At 44.2% G+C, this 13,231-nt stretch overlaps 1 protein-coding gene across 1 annotated transcript in view; it reads right to left on the bottom strand.

Moving 5' to 3' along the window:
- LOC141126459 (short transient receptor potential channel 2-like) overlaps positions 1-13,231 on the bottom strand; it is a 76,180-nt gene that overhangs the window by 61,997 nt on the left and 952 nt on the right. The window lies entirely within an intron of this gene.

Below are 13,231 nucleotides of genomic sequence, written 5' to 3'. Positions count from 1 at the left end.
AATAAATAAAATAAAAAAATATCACACAATCCCATATACCCAATCCTATACCCACAGTTGATCCAGAGGAAGGCGACCCCCCCCCCCCCCCAGAAAAATCCTTCCTGATCCCTGATATTTGTCACACTTAAATGATTCAGATCATCAAACTAATTTTAATACAGTAAAACCTTGGATTGTGAGTAACGTGGTTTGTAATGTGGTTTACAAGTGTTTCGCAAAACAAGCTGTGTTTTTTTTTTAAATCCTAACTCGATTTTGCGAGCATTGTCTCGCAAGACAAGCAGGATTCAAGCCTCTGGGGTGTGCAGTACCGCATGTGGCCAGAGGTTGGGGGGGCGCCAGAGACCACTCGGAGATGCTCGGAAACAATGGTTCCTGAGTGTCTCAGAGTGTCTCTGAGTGTTTCCGAGTATCTCCGACGCCCCCCCCCCCACCTCTGGTAACATGCGGTACTGCATACACTAGCAGTGACACTGGAAAAATTTATCTGAGTTTCCATTGATTCCTATGGGGAAGCTCACTTTGATATACAAGTGCTTTGGATTACAAGCATGCTTCTGGAACAAATTATGCTTTTAATCCAAGCTACTACCGTATTATGCCCCGTACACACGATCAGAATTTCGGCCCGCAAAAGACCGCTGAGAGTTTTCCGTCGGAAAATGTGACCGTGTGTATGCTCCATCGGACTTTTGCTGGCCAAATTCCAGCCAGCAAAAGATTGCGAGCATGTTTTCAATTTTTCGGTCGGGAAAAGTTCCTATCTGAAAATGCGATCGTCTGTGGCAATTCCGACGCGCAAAATCCCTACGCATGCTTGGAAACAATTTGACGCATGCTCGGAAGCATTGAACTTCATTTTCTCGGCTCGTCGTAGCGTTGTACGTCACCGCGTTCTTGGCGGTCGTAATTTCAGCGAAGTTTTGTGTGAACGTGTGTATGAAAGGTAAACTTGAGCGGAATCCCGTCGGAAAAGCCGTCATATCTTTTTTCCGATGAGAAGTCCGATCGTGTGTACGCGGCGTTACACAAATATAACCCAAGTAAATCCAAAATGCAGTTGTTAAAGTGATTGTAAAGTCAATTTTTTTTTTTTTTTAAATAACAAACATGTTATACTTACCTCCTCTGTGCAGTTGGTTTTGCACAGAGCAGCGCAGATCCTCTGCTTCTCGGGTCCCTCTTTGCTGCTCCTGGCCCCTCCCTTTTGACAAGTGCCCCCCACAGCCCAGCAGCTTACTATGTTTTTTCCTTGGACAGACGCTTCTTCCAGGACTGCTCCCCAGCCCAGAAGGCTGGCATCTGTTGTTACCACTTTCCAGATAACTGGTAGAAAGGATTTTCCTTTTTGGAGATTCTTGCTTATCAACAACCAACTGAGGCTTTGACGCACCTTTGGGGATAAACGCATTGGGAAGTCTAGAGCTTGGACCTTCTTGTTCCAATTTGATAGGATACTGTTTTGCAGCAGTCTCAAATGAAACTGAGCATAAGGAACGGCCTCAAATGAAGCCACCATCTTTCCCAAAAATCTCATGCAAAGTCGAATAGGAGGATTCTTCTTTGCTTTGACCACCTGAATCAGTTTCCTTATGGAACTGATCTTTGCCTGGGGCAAAACACCCTCTTCTGAGCTGTATCTATGATCAGACCCAAGTACTCCAAACTCCTTGATGGTTTTAAGGAAGATTTCTCTAGGTTGAGAATCCAACGTAGGTATTCCAGGTAGCTGACGGTGGTGACCAAACTGGTTTAAGCGGGCTACCGACTGATCTATCAAGAGTAGATCGTCTAAGTAAGCTAGAATCGTTATACCCCGAGCACTTAATCTGGCTAAAGGGGGAGCCAAGACCTTTGTACTGCACCAGCTAGACCGAAAGGCAGAGCTACAAACTGAAAATGAAGATTTTCTATCTCGAAACGTAGATATTTCTGGTGAGCAGGAAAAATAGGTACATGGAGGTAAGCATCGATTGACGCTAGCAGTTCTCCACCTTGTAGAATGGAGATCACTGATCAGATTGACTCCATGCGAAAAGAGCGGATATTCAAAAACCGGTTTAGATCTTTGAGATCTAAAATGGGTCTGACATCCCCCGTTTGGTTTTGGTACCGTGAAAAGGTTTGAATAAAACCCTAACCCTCACTCTTCCATGGGGACCACCGATATCACCTTTTGAGACAAAAGATGGTCCGAAGCCACAAAGAGAGACTTCTTTTTTTCTGGATCTCTGGGAACGTTTGATCTGAGAAAACGAGGAGACGGAACTCTCAGAACTCTAGTTTGTATCCTGGAGATATTGAGGAAGCCATCCATTTGTCTCGGCACTGTTCCTGCCAAACCCTTGAGAACTGCAGAAGTCTTCCCCCCACTCGAGCGAGCGGGGGCGCCCCTTCATAAGGAGGTTTTAGTAACTTGTTTTGTAGGTTTCATTTCCCATGTCCTCTTTTGTCCCTGGGGTTGACCTTGAGGTTTACCTCTTGAACTTGACGGTGGAGGCCGTCATGACTGCCTGGAGTCTGGTGCTCCTGGCACTGAAGAAGAAGCTTTTTTAAAAGAAAAACACTTAAACCTCTTAACTGGTAAAAGGGAACTTTTTTCCATTAGAAACTCTTTGGATGTATTTATCCAGATCTTCCCCAAACAACTGTTCACCGCAAAATGGAAAACTAGCCAAGAGCTTTTTGCATGGCGCTTCAGCTGACCAATTTTTCAACCATAGAACTCTACGCACATGCACCAGTCCGAGCATAAGCCGTGAGGCTTGAAGAATAGAATCTCTCATAGCGTCTATTGTGAAACATAACACCCCTGGTATCCTGGCCAAATGTTGGGCCTGCTGATCAGGAATAATCTTGAGCACCTGTTTAAACTGGTCTCTTAAGGACTGACATACACTGATAGCTGCCAGCACAGGCTGAACCACTGAACCTGCCAGAGAAATATTGTTTTTTAAATAGGAATTCCAACTTCTTATCCGTTGGATCCTTCAGCATTTGAGTATTCTCTACCGGACAAGTCAAATTTTTATTCACAGAGGATATAGCAGTCTCAATTGCTGGAATCCCCCATTTCTTATTAAACTCTTCCTCCATAGGATAAAGTGTTGAAAACTTTTTTTGGAGGAAAAAACTGTTTATCTGGGTGCTCCCACTCAGAATACATAAGCTTTTTTAGCAATGAATGGATAGGAAAAGCATGAATAGCTTGGGGAGGCTTTAGCGAACCCAAACAAGAAATGGTCAAACAAGAAATGGGCTCCTGGACTGACTCTGCTACTGGCAGCATAAATGTGGAGCAGACCAATTCAGTAAGGGATTGTACCATCAATCTTTCAGATTGTGAACCTGATCCTTCTGTATTTGTCTCTTCAGAAGAGGAGAGATCAGCCTCTTTCTGGTCCCCTGAGAGAAATTGATCATCTCTTGCCCCCTGTTCCTTTGTTTGAGGGTCCTGGGTAATAGAAGGGGACCTGTCACGCTTAATCCCACTCTGGAATGCGATTCATGCATCAATCTTTTGTTCCAAGCCTAAAATGGTTGAGGAAAAAACCTCCTCAGTAATATATACAGGGGCTGCAGTGTTAAGAGCAGCTGCAACACCCGACGGCCCTGATGGCTCACTTTGACCAGCCATTTCAGAACTCTCAGGGGAGGATGCCATCTTTTTTGAGATAGTTCTAGGCTTTTTGTGGCTGTAGAAGTCTTTCTATAGCCCTTTTTTTAGATGTTTTTACCCCCCCCCCTTCCGACCATAGCCTGATGCACAAAGCAGAGGTACTACCAGAAGGAAAGCATCCACCGCTTGAGCAATAGTCCAGCCCTGCCACTGCTATTAATGCTCAGCCTGATGCAATAGTAAATGTGTCAATAGGAAATGCCTGTGTCACCAAACCTCTCTCATGCCCCTCTATGCTCTTGTGTTCCTCCATCAGCTTGCAGCAGCAAAAATGGAGCTTTAAAAAGCACATTCCCACACTGGATGTTGGAGGACGCCAACGCTGCACTAAGCCCAGCCCCCCTCTGTCGCATTCGCCCCCCCTTCTCTTTTTTAAAAAAAGATTTTTCCCATGCGAGCGCAGGCCTCTGATCCTACAGGATCGTTCTGTGAGGGAGGAATGGCAAGGAGGGGACCTGGAAGCCGCCGCCGAGTAGGGGCGGTGAAGAAAAAACGGCTGATCATTTTTTTTTTTCCTCTGCTCTCTCCTTACGCTCACCTCGTGAAGAGGGGGAGAGTACAGCCCAGATGGGGGGTGTCTGGTGAAGAAGAAAACCCCCCCAGACTTACCGGAGGTCTGCCTGCTAGCTGGAGAAAAAGCCTGCTGCTCCGGGCTCAGCGTGATCTCTTGAGGAAGCATTAGAAGGTACATGATCCATACAGCCACCAGTGGTGACACTTAGGCATGACAACATTTACTAACTAAAGGAAACATTTCATAAGAAAATTCTAAAATTTCCTAGAAAAACTCCACTCAGCTTTCCAGCCGCAGGGTTTTCTGTGGTAAAACCAACAGACCCAATCTTCACCCTTCACGGTGGGTTCGTTAACAAACCGGGACCCTCGGGAACCCACAATCCTGGACCTGTAATAGCACCCCGCCAGTAAAACTTTATGGCCTTAATACCAAAAGTACTGGATCCCGGGGTCCAGCTCTCTAAAAAGAGAAGCATTTACAAGCAAAACCTTGTTTCTTCAGGCCCAGGCACCATTCAATTTGGCCTAAAAGACACTCTGAATGGATCCGGCTGCATAGCTAGCCCCAGCAAGGATTGCTCCAGTGGAGTTCAGCACAGCACATCTTCACTCGTGACCAACACCTTAGACACTGGCCAAAAAAACTGAGGTACTCCCAGTAGTGGGAGAGGTTATATAGGGAGTGGACTTCTTGTCTTAGGGTGTGTCAGTGTCCATCACCTGAAGGTGGCCTATAACCCACATAGTAACTACTATGGCTCTGTGTCCCGTGATGTACGATAAGAAAGAAGGTTTTTTATTTTAAATGCATAGAATGCATTAAGATACAAAAAAACCTTCTGCCTATACAACTCAAATATTTTCATTTATAAAGGGAAAAAAGCTGTCCAAAAAATATAAAATCAGGAAGGGGGCAAACACTTTTTCACAGCACTGTAGCTGAGAACAGAGGGAATGTAATCACTTATAAAAAAGGGGACAAAAGGTATTTATCTTTTTTTTTTAAATACCTATACACAAATGATTTTCCTTTTATTTCTATTTTAAACTCACTAGGTTGATTTACAAGGTGAGGGCTCACATATACTTTAAAATGCAATTGAAAGTGTTTTGTTATATCTGTTCAATCAAAAAAAAAATCCAGTTGATCCTGCCAGAAATCTTGCAAGCGAATAACTTCCTGTGCACTCTACCTGTGCTGGATGGATCAGTTACACAGTTCCCAGCTCTCACTGTGGACTACAGAATACCTCCCCTATATGTTATGGAAATAAGGAGGGGGGTGGGTTCAATAGTCCTGTACAAAGGTGACAATGCTGCTTTATTCCATAGATACAGTACAGTGTTGTCACTGTCAGGGTTACCTAAAAAGTGTCACCCTGACTAGTTTGTGGACTATAATGTGTTGCAGTCCTCAGCTTCAGTTGCTACAGCCAGAATTTGTAGAAAGAGGGAGAAGATTTCATCTAAAGCTGGGTACACACTGTCCAAAAATCCATCGGTTCAGCAGGAACCACCCAACATTTGCTCAGTGTGTGCAGCTGACATATACTGCAGTGCTGTACAGAGAACACTATGCCAGTCACATCAGTCTCGGTATTAGAGGAGCTTACACTCTCTAATGCCCCCCCCCCCCCCAGTCGCACACTGTTATTATTATACATGTATATAGCTCTGACATATACCGCAGTGCTGTACAGAGATCACTGAGCCAGTCACATCAGTCTCTGTACCAGAGGAAGTTACACTCTAATGTCCCCCACAGTCACAAATGTACAGAACCTTGGAGTCAATAGAGAGTTGGGAAACTCTCATAATGGCCACAGCATCTCTGCAGACCTGGGAACTCACCACAAGTATGGTGGGAACCCCTAATAGTCTGTTAGTTTTGTCTGCACTAACCTTTAACAGCCATTAGATGGCAGAATTAGCACAGCAAATAGAAGCAGTGTTTAGTGGAATACAGATTGTTGGCAAATCCAGCTGCAGGACCAGTGCTAGACTGCCAGAAATCCAGTGAGCTCCTAACTACTGCGCTGCACTGATATCCCAAGCAGCATTATCAGCCTTGAACAGTTCTCTTTTGGACTACAGAACACATCCCCCTTTTATCATAGAGATGCTGGCTGAAGAAAACAAAAAATAGTCTTCAGATACTTACCATAATTATCCCTTCCTGACAACTCCTCATGTCATACTACTATAGCCAGCTCTACCTCCTATGACCCCCTAGATCAGGCTTTCAACCTGAGGTCCGTGGAACCCTAGAGTGCCTCCAGAAGTTGCTAGGGGTTTATGAGAGAGATGAGCAATTGCAGTCACTCAAAAATCATCCAATTAACCAACGCTAATAATCTTTTAAGCTATCTGTAAGGGGGGCGATCTTTCCACTGACCACCAACATAAGAAGTATTCTTCCCACTGACCACCAATGTAAGGAACATTCTTCTCACTGATCACCAATGTAAGGCACATTCTTCACACTGATCACCAATGTAAGGAACGTTCTTCTCACTGATCACCAATGTAAGGGACATTCTTCCCACTGATCACCAATGTAAGGAACGTTCTTCTCACTGATCACCAATGTAAGGGACATTCTTCCCACTGACCACCAATGTAAGGGAACTGACCACCAATGTAAGGGAACTGACCACCAATGTAAGGAGCATTGTTCCCACTGACCACCAATGTAAGGAACATTCTTCCCACTGACCACCAATGTAAGGAACATTCTTCTCACTGATCACCAATGTAAGGAACATTCTTCCCACTGACCACCAATGTAAGGGGAATTCATCCCACTGACCACCAATGTAAGGAACATTCTTCCCACTGACCACCAATGTAAGGGACATTCTTCCCACTGACCACCAATGTAAGGGGAATTCATCCCACTGATCACCAATGCAAGGAACATTCTTCTCACTGATCACCAATGTAAGGGACATTCTTCCCACTGACCACCAATGTAAGGGAACTGACCACCAATGTAAAGGGCATTCATCCCACTGACCACCAATGTAAGGGACATTCTTCCCACTGATCACCAATGTAAGGAACGTTCTTCTCACTGATCACCAATGTAAGGGACATTCTTCCCACTGACCACCAATGTAAGGGAACTGACCACCAATGTAAGGGCACTGACCACCAATGTAAGGAGCATTGTTCCCACTGACCACCAATGTAAGGAACATTCTTCCCACTGACCACCAATGTAAGAAACATTCTTCCCACTGACCACCAATGTAAGGGGCATTCATCCCACTGACCACCAATGTAAGGAACATTCTTCCCACTGACCACCAATGTAAGGGACATTCTTCCCACTGACCACCAATGTAAGGGGAATTCATCCCACTGATCACCAATGCAAGGAACATTCTTCTCACTGATCACCAATGTAAGGGACATTCTTCCCACTGACCACCAATGTAAGGGAACTGACCACCAATGTAAAGGGCATTCATCCCACTGACCACCAATGTAAGGAGCATTCTTCCCACTGACCACCAATGTAAGGAGCATTCTTCCCACTGATCACCAATGTAAGAAACATTCTTCCTACTGACCACCAATGTAAGGAACATTCTTTCCACTGTCCACCAATATAAGAGGGATTCTTCCCACTGACCACTAATGTAAGGAACATTCTTCCCAGTGACCACCAATGTAAGGAGCATTCTTTCCACTGACCACAAATATAAGAGGGGTTCTTCCCACTAATCACCAATGTAAGGATCATTCTTCCTACTAATCGCCAATGTAAGAAGCATTCTTCCCACTGATCACCAATGTAAGGGGGATTCGTCCCACTGACTACCAATGTAAGGAACATTCTTCCCACTGATCACCAATGTAAGGGGGATTCTTCCCACTGACCCCCCAATGTAAGGAACATTTTTCTCACTGTCCACCAGTGTAACAGGGTCTCTCTCTTATTATATAAGGGGTCCTTCTCCACTGACCACCCGTAAAGAGGGTTCTTCGCTGACCAGCAATGAAAAGTGGTGTATTTCCAGGGACCAGAAATGTGAAGGAACTCTGCCATTTTTACTGTCTACATTTATTTTCTGTGTATTATTTGGTTTGTTTCATTATTATTAATGAAAATTGTTTTGTTTTATAGAGCAGTTCTGGGCATTAAATACTTTAGGTATGCCACATTCCTTTTGCTTTTATTTATTCTTAAATCTCAGCTTACTGTTCATGCCAATGTACCCTGAGCTGTAGGATCTACAGTATCTCACAAAAGTGAGTACACCCCTCACATTTTTGTGAATATTTTCTTCTATCTTTTCATGTGACAACACTGAAGAAATGACACTTTGCTACAATGTAATGTAGTGAGTGTACAGCTTGTATAACAGTGTAAATTTACTGTCCCTTCAAAATAACTCAACACACAGCCATTAATGTCTAAACCGCTGGCAGCAAAAGTGAGTACACCCCCAAGTGAAAATGTCCAAATTGGGCCCAATTAGTCATTATTCCTCACCGGTGTCATGTGACTCGTTAGTGTTACAGGTTCTCAGGTGTGAATGGGGAACAGGTGTGTTAAATTTGGTGTTATGGCTCTCACTCTCTTATACTGGTCACTGGAAGTTCATCATGGCACCTCATGGCAAAAAACTCTCTGAGGATCTGAAAAAAAGAATTGTTGCTCTACAAAAAGATGGCTTAGGCCAGTGATGGCGAACCTTGGCACCCCAGATGTTTTGAAATACATTTCCCATGATGCTCATGCACTCTGCAGTGTAGTTGAGCATCATGGGAACTGTAGTTCCAAAACATCTGGGGTGCCAAGGTTCGCCATCACTGGCCTAGGCTATAAGAAGATTGCCAAGACCCTGAAACTGAGCTGTAGCATAGTGGCCAAGATCATGCAGCAGTTTAACAGGACAGGTTCCACTCAGAACAGGCCTCGCCATGGTCAACCAAAGAAGTTGAGTGCACGTGCTCAGCATCATATCCAGAGGTTGTCTTTGGAAAATAGACGTATGAGTGCTGCCAGCATTGCTGCAGAGGTTGAAGAGGTGGGGGGGTCAGCCTGTCAGTGCTCAGACCATACGCCGCACACTGCGTCAAATTGATCTGCATGGCTGTCGTCCCAGAAGGAAGCCTCTTCTAAAGATGATGCACAAGAAAGCCTGGAAATAGTTTGCTGAAAACAAGCAGACTAAGGACATGGATTACTGGAACCATGTCCTGTGGTCTGATGAGACCAAGATAAACTTATTTGGTTCAGATGGTGTCAAGCGTGTGTGGTGGCAACCAGGTGAGGAATACAAAGACAAGTGTGTCTTGCCTACTGTCAAGCATGGTGGTGGGAGTGTCATGGTCTGGGGCTGCATGAGTGCTGCCGGCACTGGGGAGCTACAGTGAATTGAGGGAACCAGCAGCAGTGTACATGAGGCCTTTGAGGGAACTATGAATGCCAACATGTACTGAAGCAGAGCATGATCCCCTCCCTTTGGAGACTGGGCCGCAGGGCAGTATTCCAACATGATAATGACCCCAAACACACCTCCAAGACGACCACTGACTTGCTAAAGAAGCTGACGGTAAAGGTGATGGACTGGCCAAGCATGTCTCCAGACCTAAACCCTATTGAACATCTGAGGGGAATCCTCAAACGTAAGGTGGAGGACTGCAAGGTCCCTTACATCCACCAGCCCCGGGATGTCATCATGGAGGTGTGGAAGAGGAATCCAGTGGCAACCTGTGAAGCTCTGGTGAACTCCATGCCCAAGAGGGTTAAGGCAGTGCTGGAAAATAATGGTGGCCACGCAAAATATTGACACTTTGGGCCCAATTTGGACATTTTCACTTAGGGGTGTACTCACTTTTGTTGCCAGCGGTTGAAACATTAATGGCTGTGTGTTGAGTTATTTTGAGGGGACAGCAAATTTACACTGTTATACAAGCTGTTCACTCACTACTTTATTTCTTCAGTGTTGTCACATGAAAAGATATTGGGCCCAAAGTGTCAATATTTTGTGTGGCCACCTTTATTTTCCAGCACTGCCTTGCACTCCTCCAGCTTCCATTTGAGGATGCCCCCCAGATGCTCAATAGAGTTTAGGTCTGGAGACATGCTTGGCCAGTCCATCACCTCTACCCTCAGCTTCTTTAGTAAGGCAGTGGCCATCTTGGAGGTGTGTTTGGGGCCGTTATCATGTTGGAATATTGGCCTGTGGCCCAGTCTCCGAAGGGAGGGGTTAATGCTCTGCTTCAGTATGTCACAGTACATGTTGGCATCCATGGTTCCCTCAAAGGCCTCATGTACACTGCTGCTGGTAAACGGACGTTCAGAGGCAGTTGGACGCTCTTTTCAACTGCCCCTGAACTCATCCAATGTTATCTTATGTGTACATGTACACAGGTTTGTTTAATGTCGTTTTTAGGCAGTTGCATCTATAGGATTTTATTTGAAGGCAAAAAAATTAGTTCAGATGCCAAAGTTTCCGACGTTTCAGACACCAAATGCAGCTAAACGTGGTAACTTGCATTTAGCCGCACTTCGTTTACAGGTGTTTTTCATTTTTGGCTATTTTGAAAAAAAAACCCGCTTCTAAACGCAAACGCGACTAAATGCGGCATTTAAACGTGGGAAAACAGACATTTTAAAAGTGGGTTACTATCTGTCAAGTTAAATCGTTCAGGAGAGGTTAAAATGTCCCGTGTACATTAAGCCAAACTGTAGCTCCCCAGTGCCGGAAGCACTCATGCAGCCCCAGACCATGATACTCCCACCACCATGCTTGACAGTAGGCAATCTTCTTAAAGTCTACTCTTGGCCATCTTTATGTAGAGCAACAATTCTTTTTTTTCAGATCCTCAGAAAAGTTATTTGCCATGAGGTGCCATGTTGAACTTCCAGTGACCAGTATGAGAGAGTGAGAGCGATAACACCAAATTTAACACACCTGCTCCCCATTCACACCTGAGACCTTGTAACACTAACGAGTCACATGATACCGGGGAGGGAAAATGGTTAATTGAGCCCAATTTGGACATTTTCACTTAGGGGTGTACTCACTTTTGTTGCCAGCGGTTTAGACATTAATGGCTATGTGTTGAGTTATTTTGAGGGGACAGCAAATTTACACTGTTATACAAGCTGTACACTCACTACTTTACATTGTAGCAAAGTGTCATTTCTTCAGTGTTGTCACATGAAAAGATAGAATAAAATATTTACAAAAATGTAAGGGGTGTACTCACTTTTGTGAGATACTGTGTATATATCTGTGTTTTGACCCTCTCCCAACATTCCCATAACTTACTCTCACAACAGAAAATGATGGTAAATATCCAAAGACAATTTTCCAGTTTCCTTGCCCTCTTTACATCAGCCTACTATGGGACATATGAAAATAACATGGGAAACCTAGAAGAGCACCACGCTATATCAAAAGGCAGCACTTTATGCCAGGCAAAAACAAGGCCCACGCACCTTCTGATTCGTTTACTACCAACAAAGAGGGCCATCTACCCAGGAGAGGTTGAATCTGGGCAGGGGTGGGTAGCAGCACTCTTCCATTTGGGTATTAGGAGGGCAGGAGAAGAATGAATCCAAGGTGAGGGTCCTAACTGAGTTTAACCACTTGCCCTTTGGAAGATTTACCTCCCTTCATGACCAGGCCATTTTTTGCAATACGGCCCTGCATTACTTTAACTGACAATTGCATGGTCATGCGATGCTGTACACAAATAAAATAAAAGCTATTCTTTTCCCACAAATAGAACTTTCTTCTGGTGTTATTTGATCACCACTGCCTTTTTTATTTTGTGCGCTATAAACAAAAAAATACTGACAATTTAAAAAAAAAAAAAACAATATTTTTTTACTTTCTGCTATAAAACATATCCAATAAAACATTTAAAAAAAATCTAATTTCTTCAGAAATTTAGGCCAATATGTATGCTGCTACAAATTTTTGGTAAAAAAAACCCAAAACAATAAGCGTATATTTATTGGTTTGCACAAAAAAATGATAGCGTCTACAAACTATGGGATAGTTTGGGATAAATCTTTTTTTTTTGCTTTGCAAGGACACAGATTCCATCCCTTCCCTCCTGTCAGAAAGGTGATCTGCCTGGTTTTACATAGGCAGATCGCCATTCTGCCTCTCTGCCTAACGATCGGCGGACATGAACCATGCACCCACCGATTGGCTTCTGCTAAGTGTAATTACAGCAGAAGCGAGCCGCCGGCGGCATGCACACTTGCCCCCTACCTGGAAGTGTCAGATCACATATGTATATGTGATCTGGCACACATGTGCCACACTGTAGCAGAAAAACTGAAGTAGGGTAGTTAGGCGCCCTAAGGGGTTGAGTTGACCTGTAGCAGGCTGACATTAGGAGGGCCAGGAGAGACCTTTTTTTTCAAACCTTTAATTGCTGGAGTACCTGGTCAATGAAGCCAAAACATCTGTAGAGCAGAGCTGACAATTTTGGGTTAGAGTGTCAACGAAAAGTGTGTGTTAGGGAAGGGTGACCAAATCTATTGCATTCTCAACATTCCACAGAAGTCCCACCATTCCAATATCCACTGTTCCCCTCAGCTGGAGACAGTAGGATGTTGGCTATAAGAGGTCATCCATGCTTTTTATAAACTTTATATAGAACACAATAACGACTCCAATGACGTCAGTTCTGTTCATCAAACTTGTACACTTTTACTACCCTGCCCTTCTGACACGTCTCACCAGAAGAGTAAAACATGTCAGCAGGGCTGGTTCCTAGGTGGGGACTGGTGCCATACAGTGTCTGTGTCAATAAAGTTTGATAAACGGAAATGATGTAATTGGAGTGCGGCTTTCTTGTACTCTGCATTCTCAGCTTTGTTCTCAACCCAAGTAATGTGTGCTGAGTATGTGTCCACATCTCATCAGAGATTAGAGTACTTACATGGTTGCATTTGTCGGCATGTTCATAAAGTATGGGGAAGTTGACCCCCAACCCCAATACATTACAATGCTATTTGCAACATTTAAAATTCCTCATTGCCCAAACTCAAGC

This window comes from Aquarana catesbeiana, linkage group LG02 (genome assembly GCF_042186555.1).
Source record: "Aquarana catesbeiana isolate 2022-GZ linkage group LG02, ASM4218655v1, whole genome shotgun sequence".
Taxonomy (NCBI): domain Eukaryota; kingdom Metazoa; phylum Chordata; class Amphibia; order Anura; family Ranidae; genus Aquarana; species Aquarana catesbeiana.
This window is presented reverse-complemented; position numbering and strand designations above follow the sequence as displayed.